Source organism: Canis lupus, chromosome 27 (genome assembly GCF_048164855.1).
Source record: "Canis lupus baileyi chromosome 27, mCanLup2.hap1, whole genome shotgun sequence".
NCBI lineage: Eukaryota > Metazoa > Chordata > Mammalia > Carnivora > Canidae > Canis > Canis lupus.
In genome coordinates this window covers 46,402,417-46,412,568 of record NC_132864.1, presented here as the reverse complement: position 1 = coordinate 46,412,568, position 10,152 = coordinate 46,402,417, and the positions used below count along the sequence as shown (strand labels likewise).

Sequence of the window (10,152 nt, the reverse complement as noted above, 5' to 3'; positions counted from 1 at the left end):
AGGGCGCGATCCTGGAGACCCGGGATCGAATCCCACGTCGGGCTCCTGGTGCATGGAGCCTGTTTCTCCCTCTGCCTATGTCTCTGCCTCTCTCTCTCTCTCTGTGTGACTATCATAAAAAAAAAAAAAAAGTCCATGAAAATGCTTCCTTAACTGACTATATTTGGGGAGAAGACTGGAAATAAAGCCTTTTTTTTTTTTTTTTTTTTTTTGTAGAGATGGAGAATGAGAGTGGTGGGGGTGAGGGGTGGGCAGAGGGAGAGAGAGAGAATCTTAAGCAGGCTCCATGCCCAGTGCAGAGTCCAACACAGGGCTTGATCTCAGGACCCTGAGATCATGGCCTGAGCTGAAATCAAGACTCTGACACTTAACTTAGCAGCCACCCAGGTGCCTCAAACATTCTTTTTCTTTCTTTTTTTATTTATTTATGATAGTCACACAGAGAGAGAGAGAGGCAGAGACATAGGCAGAGGGAGAAGCAGGCTCCATGCACCGGGAGCCCGATGTGGGATTCAATCCCGGGTCTCCAGGGTCGTGCCCTGGGCCAAAGGCAGGCACCAAACCGCTGCGCCACCCAGGGATCCCCAAACATTCTTTTTCTTAAATTCCTCCTTTCCACAAACCCCATCATGAAGTATAATTTTCATTTGGATGACTGCTACTTCCTTCAAACATCCTCCCTTTGGTTTTACTGGTGCCTCTTTAACTGATCCTTACAATTCCTGGGTTACTTCACTTGAAAATGATGTAGGATCATCTTTTATCAACTTGACTATTTTCACTCCATAAGAGAGATTCATTATTGCATATAATATATCATGGGTTATCAAAGTTGATGAATATTTGGAGTTTTTTTTCTCAAATCTGCATAGAACTACGTTTATTTATTGAATAGCAACCCACAATTAATATTACATTTTTTTACATTGCATATTATTTAGCTTCAGAATAATTTTTATTTCTTTATGACTACATGAAGGCAGATGACCAATCTCTATAGACTGTTACAGAATTGGTTGGCATAGCATGGTATAGACAACAAGTCCAATAGACACAAACCAGAGAACGGAAAAATCAAGTTTTTCTGGAGTCTCAGTAAATATTTCCTAGAAGAGTTGATATGTGAATTAGATTATTTTCTTGGATAAGTATAATATTTTAAAAATGTGGTTTGGGAGTGCCTGGGTAGCTCAGCCAGTGGAGCATCCTACTCTTGACTTCAGCTCAGATCATGAGTATTCATGATTCATTCACAGTATAAACAAATGTGGGACAAGACACATGCCAGCACATTGGTTTAACTGATTTTATAATGGAGAATATTAATAAAGAAGAACAAATAGATAAAGACTCAAAGTTTATACAGAAATAACCCTCAGAATATTCTTACTATTTGTAAGTGGAACTAGTTTTTAACTGCTATCACTCTGGCTTTGGTCGTTATTCATTTCTATATTTATTTAAAAATGAGAATAAGAAAAGAAAACAGGCAGTCATAAATTCCTGTGCTTTGAAGATGTCTCTATCTTTTATTTATTTTTTATTTTTTTTTATTTCTCTCTCTCTCTCTTTTATTTTTATTTATTTATTTATTTATTTTTTTAAAAGATTTTATTTATTTATTCATAGAGACAGAGAGAGGGAGAGGCAGAGACACAGGCAGAGGAAGAAGCAGGCATCATACAGAGAGCCTGACGTGGGACTCGATCCAGGGTCTCCAGGATCACGCTCTGGTCTGCAGGCGGCGCTAAACCGCTGCGCCACTGGGGCTGCCCTCTCTCTCTCTTTTAAAGTCCGTTTGCCACATCTGGGTAGTTGCCCTGAGAAATTTTTCTTGTTTCTCTTCATAGTTTTTCCTCTTGCTCCACCTGGGAGATTGTCTTTTTTGAAGCTAATGCCCGGCTTGTGGGAAGTGACTTTGGGGAGCTGGTCCAGAGGACTTGTAGTTCTTCAGTTTACATCTCCATCTAGAGCTGTCCCATTCTCCTGGGTGAGGTTCATCGTGATGCCTTTAAAGTTCACATCTTCTTCTAAATGGGACATTGGTGGCCTGTGGCTTGTTCATCCTGCTTCTCTGTGTCTCCTCCAAGGATCAGCAGGTCTTGAGGGCTCCTTTGAGAGCTCCTTTGAGCTCCTTTGCTGCTTTGAGAGCTACTTTGGTTAGTGTCTTCACGCAGACCATGTCCATGCCTGGCATTTCCAGCCAATGCCCAAACACTTTCCATCTCTCCTGAAGAATGACTGTAGGTACCTCTCCTCCTGAGGTCACTTTGAACTTTAGCCTTACTTACCATGAAACATTCTTTGTTCTGAACATTGAACATTTATAAACTGGACCAATGCACACTATTTATTTTACCTTGGGATCAGTTGCTTGGTAAATAGTTTTTACTCTCACATGAAAGTTACCACGTTGCTGTGTAGGAGGTAATGTAATGTAAAACTTGTAGAGTGTATCTTTCCTTCTCCACTAAAAAAAAAAAATACTACGCATATATGGACTTGTTTTGTGAATTTGGTTTATAGACAGAAAAGACAATAGTTACCACATTTAACTGGGAGTAAATTATATTCTTTCAGTGGCCAGATACCTTTTTATTGAAGATCTTGGTGTAGTTAAGCAATAACTTGGGTACTACTTGGAACAAGGAATTAATAAAGAAGGAATAAAGGAGAAAAATGAAACACAACACTATGAAATAGAGGGGTGAGTGTGGTAAGTGCAAGCCTCACACCAATATTGGAACATGTGCCATAAATTTTATATGTGCCCTTGTGGGTTTTGTTACTTAAATTTATTAGGTACTATGTAAAATGATAACCTTTCCACCCCTAGTCAGTTTAAACACAATTTACCAATTAAGTACAAATGTTTGGTAATTAAAAAATTAATATTTATCATGAAATGAGAAGAGTTTGAAGATAATGTAATGCTATAATTATTTCAACCTTGATTTTTTAAATCTGTTTTATCTGATTTCATTCTCTCAAAGCAATCTTTAAAGGTAATGAGACCATTATTATTATTCCCATATTACACTCAAAACTGTTTTTTCTAAGGCTAGTGCATGTTGGGGTCTGTTAATCTTAACCATCTAGTCTTAGTGACTTGGATTCAAGAAATTTCCTTCTCTTGTGTATCAGTGTGGACTTTTGCCATGAAAGAAGCTATCTTGGAAGATAATACTGGCACAGTGAGAGAGAACTTTCTTTATATTCTGGGCTATGGAGGCAGACTGAACATTTTCATCAGTGACTGAGACCTGGTGGGGAGGAAACAGGCTATGAGTAATGCTCCCAAAATTCTGTATTGCTGCTACATGAAGCAAAGGAAATGAGTATTAATGATATAATTATCAGCCTCAAGGGAAGGATTCTAACAGTCTAGCAAACATTGAGATGACTAAGAACTAACAACCAGAGTCCTGTTACTGCAGTGAGGTTAAGGCTAGTTCTGAGCTCCACGTTTCCTGGTGCTGGAATCCTCCCTTACCTAGCTAGTGTCACTACTGGAAGAGAGATGCTTCATTCCTATTCCTCTACCCACCCAACAGATACTGTGAGGTCTTACCTTGGTGATTCCAGAATTCTAAAATAAATGGAAAGAGCCTCAACTATCAAACTGACAATGCAGTAAGTAGGCTCTCCCTTCTAAATTCTACATCTCCAGTTTTGGGGACATGCTTTCCATGTTTCATGTTTGCGCCAGACTTCTGGAATCCTTGTTCCAGCAGGGATACTAAGCAATGTCAGCAACATTAGAGGGAAAAAGGGCTTTCAGTGGATCAATCTAATTTTCTGTCTCTTCTCTGAAAAGCAGTATTAACTAGGCTTTATCTCACTTGGGCTGGATAGTCACGCTTGGAATTATTTTACTTACCATAACTGAAGTGGTAACAGACTTCGTCAGTGGGACATAGATTTAGAATTATTTACTATGTATATTATATCAACTCTGATCCTATTTTTGTACTCCAGCAAATTCAGAGAATATATCATATAATAAATAAAAGTTTACTTCTCTAATGGGAACTGCTCTTTTATGAGTTTCATAAGAATTGAATTGGTTATATTTGAGTTTAAGAACATTTAAATCTTTGGGGAGGAAAAATTTCTCTTGTCAATTTTAACAATTTTGACTCTCACTTTTATGATTTTATCTCATTCTTCCAAAATGGAAAGGTTCTGAGCTAATATTTCTTTAGGATGCATTTATAAGGTATAAATTTTGACAAGTGTTACAAATCTATCTCTTTGTAAGAATTTTTTACATTTCTGGTGTCTATTTTGATGATCTTAAATTGTGTTTTATTTAAACTATCTCTTGGGCAGATTGAATAGTGAAAATAAGTATTTATTAATACCAACTAAGTTTTGGAAGCCAGAAAAGGACTTATTTTCCTTAAATGAAACAAGTATATCAGATTGAATCATACTAGAAAGAAATAACTTAAAGAATTACTGCTGCTCATCTAAGTTATTTTTATCTGTAATTCATTTGGGATTGCTCCTTCAATTATATGAAGTATGAATTATGCCATATGTGATCTATTATTTATGACATGTATGTTAAACTTTATATATATGCATATCTTGGAGTAAATGGTATGATTTTAGATTTTTTTCTAGCAAAATTATCATCTTTAGTTGGCAAAGCATTCCTTGAATTATTATGCCACATTCTGAAAGCATTACAACATATTTAAAGGAACATTATTTACTAGATTCCAAGAATTGGATTCCAAGAATAAAGACTGAAACAAATAAAAAAATGTAAATGGTAGTTCATGAACATAAAGTCAAGGGACTCAGATGAGTATGGGTATTGTTGACAGCTTTTTACTATTCCTTTTTTTTTTTTTTTTTTTTTTGCTTTTTACTATTCTTACTTGGCCGTAGATAGTTTTCTGAAATGCTGAAAGAAAAGAAAGGCTTGGATCATGAAGAACTCAAAAGTAGGACTGAAATTTTTTCTCCAAGTGAGTAGTTTCATTCTGTGAAATGTTTTATTGTTTGAAGTCAAGAAAAACACTAGTGTATCTTTTATGTCTATGTTTTTACTGCAATGGTAATGCATTTAGGGACACTTTCAGGAAATAACAGACTGTAGGTTGTTGAAGATGAACATACTTGCTTGATTTCTGCAATTGTAAACCAGAACTGGAACAGGACTTTGTGTTTTCTACTGGGCAAATTTTTGGTCTAATTTGTAGTTGGCATGGCATCCTAAAGCCATTTTGAATGCCACTAAATCATCCAAAATGATTTAGAGACAGAGCTCTCAGGGGAGTGTTCCTGCTTCTGTTGTTAGAGTTGTAGTAAAGTCTAGTGATGAAGAGCTTTGAAGTGAGAAAGCTTGGATTTGAATTCTGACTTTACCACTTACTAGCCATGTGACTGTGGATAATCTCCCAAGACCTCAGTCTCTCCATCTGTACAATGGGGAAAACATAAATGATAATTACAAGGAAAAGAGAAAGGTTAGACTGAATCCTGTGTAGTTGGCTTAGAATTGCAGCTATTCATCTCTGTATATATTTATACATATATAAAATCAAGGTTTTATATATGTGTAAAATAGAGAAATGCATAAGCATGTACAAACATATGTATCTGGGTTTTTTTCATAGTTCTGAGAGGGCCTAGCAGTAATGAATTCCAGAACCAGAAAATACCCCTAGAGTCTATAACTTGTTTTCTAAACCTATTCCCTTCCTCCCACCAAGACCCAAGTGTGGCTGGATAAATGGTAATTTCAGAAAGTGTAAGATGAACCTGGAATATTTTGCATTAAAACAGCACACAAAAAGCTTCCTTTAAATCTTGAATATTTCCAAAGGTAGTTGAAACATCTGTTAAGGAAAATATAAGGTGATCTTTTAAGCCATTTTGTCTACAGGGTAAATGTAGTAATATTACTTTATTTTTATAGTGAAAATTATATCCTCTGTACACTTGTCTTTTAGTGTTTTCAGAACCCACTCATCTGACTGTGTGACTATTAGAAGGACAGGACCATATATCTTTCATACTTTGTTCTGAATTACCTTATCCATAAAAGCAAAATGATATAGATGGCAAGGTTGGGTTATGGTCATTGTTTTCTCCTCTTTCATACTAGAAACATCTCCCTCACATGTGCTAGATACCTCACATGTCTCATTGAGGGTTTCCTGCTACTTTCCATCAGAAATAAAGCATATGCCTCAGAACTTACCCAAGGAGTGCATTTGCCTCTGAAAACCCACTTATATCATTGCTTCTCCACTTTGCTTCATTGCTGTAGATATCTTGTGATATTGGTCTCCCTAAGAATCACATGACCACGAATGTAACCTCATGCAATCATTGCTTGAGGTCTATACATTTTAATTGGTATTCCTAAAAAGTTAAAAGAATAAAGCTCTAGTGGTATAATTTCAGGCAAATTTCCAGGCTGAGCTGAGAGAAGTAATTCTCAATGTGCTTTCCAAACTATACCGCATCAGTTTCGGTTTATTCTTTCTGACTATGATGTTGTTCCTGCCAAAGTCAGATATTAGTGCTGATGAGTAAATCAAATCATCCCACTATCAGGTTTGTTGAAGAAAAGAAGGGAAGGGGAGGTTATGAATGACTTTTCCATAATCTATTTAAACATGTTTAGTGTCTTCTGTTTTAAAATAATGTATTCTAGTACAAACGGCTTACTTTTCTTTGCTTTTTTGGGCATCCCTAAAATTGAATTTTAATAGTTTCCTGTATAATTTTAGACAGAGAGCTGGGTGTAGGCGCTTGCTCTTGTGAGTATTTCTGTACATATAGTTGTGAACCTCCTAATAGACACAGGAGGATAGGCCAAGGTACAAAGTAGAGAGAAATAGAAGGGCTGGCAGGTTTGTCAAAAGAAATTAGCTATCTCGTGTTGATTTTGAAATCTCATGAAATATGTATTCGATGAATATGTTCCAGGAATGTGGAAAGGAAGACAGGAACTGCTCATTCTTTTACCCATTTACCTCCTCACGTTCTCATTCTCCCAGACCCAAGAGGCCCTCAGCACTGCTCACAGAGCCCATGATGAGAGCGCTCATAAAAAATAAGGGAAGATAAGAAAGTATATCTATAGGAAGCAGCATGACAAAAATTGCAGAAATTATAGTTAATGTATAGCTAAATTGAATTGAATAACATATGACACTCATTCCACCTTTAAGAGTAACAGTTGGGCCTGGCTATTATTGGGCTCAGAAACATTGATTTTTTTTTTCTAAAAAAAAAAAGAAAGAAATAAAAGAAATCAAATAGAACTTCAGAAAGGAGAACCTTGTAGAATGTTAGTTTAAATTTTTTTAAAGATTTTATTTATTCATGAGAGACAGAGAGACACAGAAAGAGAGAGAGGCAGAGACACAGGCAGAGGGAGAAGCAGACTCCATGCAGGGAGCCCGACATGGGACTCGATCCCGGGTCTCCAGGATCAGGCCCTGGGCTGAAGGCAGGTGCTAAACCGCTGAGCCACCAGGGCTGCCCTGCATTTTTAAATAAATAAGCAATATTGGTTCCTTTACAAATTTTGAGATTATGAAGGCAAATGCAAATTAAAAATAAGAGATTTAATTCTTATAACTGAAAATAAGGGAAGAGTCTTCCCACCCCTTCCCTTTTCCTAGAATATTTACTTAAAAAAATTGTGATTTCAAGGTCTTTTACTGTCTCTTTGAAATGTATATTAATTTTTTAAAAAGCTAAATAAGTGTCTTACTAGCTTTACAAAACAAGATTGTAAATTGAAATTTTCTTTAACGATTTTTAAATAACACCTATGCCTCCGCAGGTCTGAGGGTGGAGGCCCCAGGCAGGAACCAGCCCTCTGGTTCCCCCTCTATCCTCACCAGGTCTCCCCCAAGAAAGCATTACCCACCCTCGGGGTGTCCCAGCACCTTGCGTGAGTTTCCTGTATGAAAACAAAATTGGGAAAGATAAACCTATACAAACACCATGATTGCAAGTAATAAACAGAAAACGAAACAAGTGAGTGTGCTGCCCACTTGTGGGAGGTGAGGGGGGGGGTGTCTTGGCCATCCCACAGGGAGCCTCCCGAGAGCGATGGGTGGCCTTACATATCTGGGAGTGGCACGGTGGGTGAGTCTCTCCCTGAGAAGGGGGCCTGGGGTAAAAAAAAAAAAAAAAAAAAAAAAAAAAGGACCTGGGAACCACCTCCTTGAAATGTAGCCATTGGGGAAGATAGAGCACCAGCTACTGTGGAGATAAGAACCTAACTTTAGCAGGTGCCTACCTCCAAGATGTGAAACTACCATCATAAAGATATTAGATAGGTTTTTCCTCTGGACAAAGACAGTTAGCAAACACATATTATCACCCATTATCAGGTGAATTTAGGATGACCTGTGTGTGACAAATGGTGCTGTCAAGTCCTCTAACTTAAGGACTAGTGATAGTTTTTGTTTTTGAGAACATGTATGTAAATGAATGTTTTTATTAGTAATATAAAAGGGTGCTATTTCTTTCTGCCTTTTGCGATCTCTTAGCAGATGTCCTGTGATGTGCATCATATTATGCTTTAATGCTTATTCAATAGTAATATTGTCTTCTGCCTTCAGGGAGAGATTTTCTGGTTTAGGAGGAGATTTATTTTATTTATTTATTTATTTATTTATTTATTTATTTATTTATTTATAAAGGTTTCATTTATTTATTTGAGAGAGAGAGAGAGTGTGTGCACAGGAAAGGGGAGGGGCAGAGGGAGAGGGAGAAGCTACTCCCAGTAGGAGATTCCCTACTGAGCAGGAAGGCCAATGTGGGGCTCAATCCTAAGACCCTGTGACCATGACCTGAGCTGCAGGCAGATGCTTCACTGACTGAGCCACCAAGGCACCCCTAGGAGGAAACTTGTTTTTTAAATTATATTTCTCCAACAGTGTATTTGGATAAAAGCCTTTAAAGTATATATTAATAATGGATAATGTTTATTTAACATTTAGCACTCTTTGGCTTTACATCTCGCACAGTCCGCATTTGCAAGTTCATCTAACTAGTAAGTTATGAAACCAAGATTTGAATCCAGGCAGAATGAATTACCTGCATATACATTTCACAAGTAGCTGTAATGCTTCCCTACACAAAACTTGGTGGGTTCCTGGTTCAATATTTTAGTCAAAATTCTCATGAAGATGGTAACTCCTCGGTTATTTAGGTGTAATGCAATGGTTGGAATTTCCATTTTCCTTACTAATTTTGAAAGAAAACCTCTGTGTGAATTACTTTGATTTGTTGGCCAGGAATTTGGGTCTACAGGTAACTCCTAATTATGTAGTGCTTTGAATCTGTTATCAGCTGTTAAATTGATGAGGAAATAATGAAAAGATTGAAATAATAACCAGTGCCTTCATTTGAATCTAAATTCTAATATAATTCTCTGCCGGTCTCCTGAAATCTTTTGGATTTTGCATTTGTTTTGTTTTAGTATGCATGTAAAAGCCCACTTTCATTTTCTTTTGGCCAACATTTTTTTTCTGGAAAAATATTTTAAAACTTGTCTCTTTAGATGGATGTTAGGAAAAACCAGGCTCCACGATTTGCTCGTAGTGGGCTTGGACTCAGATTGTTTTGGATATGTTAATAAGACTCCAGACCCATTGGTAGAATTCTGATTTAGGTTGAATAACAAGCCCACCCTACCCTTGATGAGGTAAGTTCCTGAGTGTGGGAGGTTGGAAAACATCACTTGCTTTTTCTAGGTTTTACTTTCCACCTTCCTGAATTGTGTGTTGTGGAGGGAGTTGCCGTAAATGAAATGATTTATAAATCTTATTTAGTGACGGTAGGATGGGGAGTGGTGGTGGTTGGCTATCCTCATGTAGAAAGAGAAACTTTAAAAATCAGTGAGTTAAGGGGCACCTGGGTGGCTCAGTCAGTTAGGCATCTGCCTTCAGCTAAGACCCTGATCCCAGACTCTCAGGATTAAGCCCTGAGTCAGGCTCCCTGCTCAGTGAAGAGTCTGCCTCTTGCTTTGACCTTCTCATGCTCATGAATGGATAAAGAAGATGTGGCATGCACATGCAATGAAATATGAATCAGCCACAAAAAAAGAAGGAAATTTCACCTTTTGTAGAACATGGATGAATCTGGAAATGAAATTAAGTCCGAGAG

General features: G+C 37.3%; 1 long non-coding RNA gene across 1 annotated transcript in view; it reads left to right on the top strand.

The window, feature by feature from the left end:
- Window positions 1-3,433: 3,433 nt before the first annotated feature.
- LOC140619091 (uncharacterized) overlaps window positions 3,434-10,152 on the top strand; it is a 41,652-nt gene continuing 34,933 nt past the window's right edge. The window contains exon 1 of the long non-coding RNA XR_012019007.1: window positions 3,434-3,633. This is a non-coding gene — a long non-coding RNA (uncharacterized lncRNA). The remainder of the gene's footprint in view (window positions 3,634-10,152) is intronic.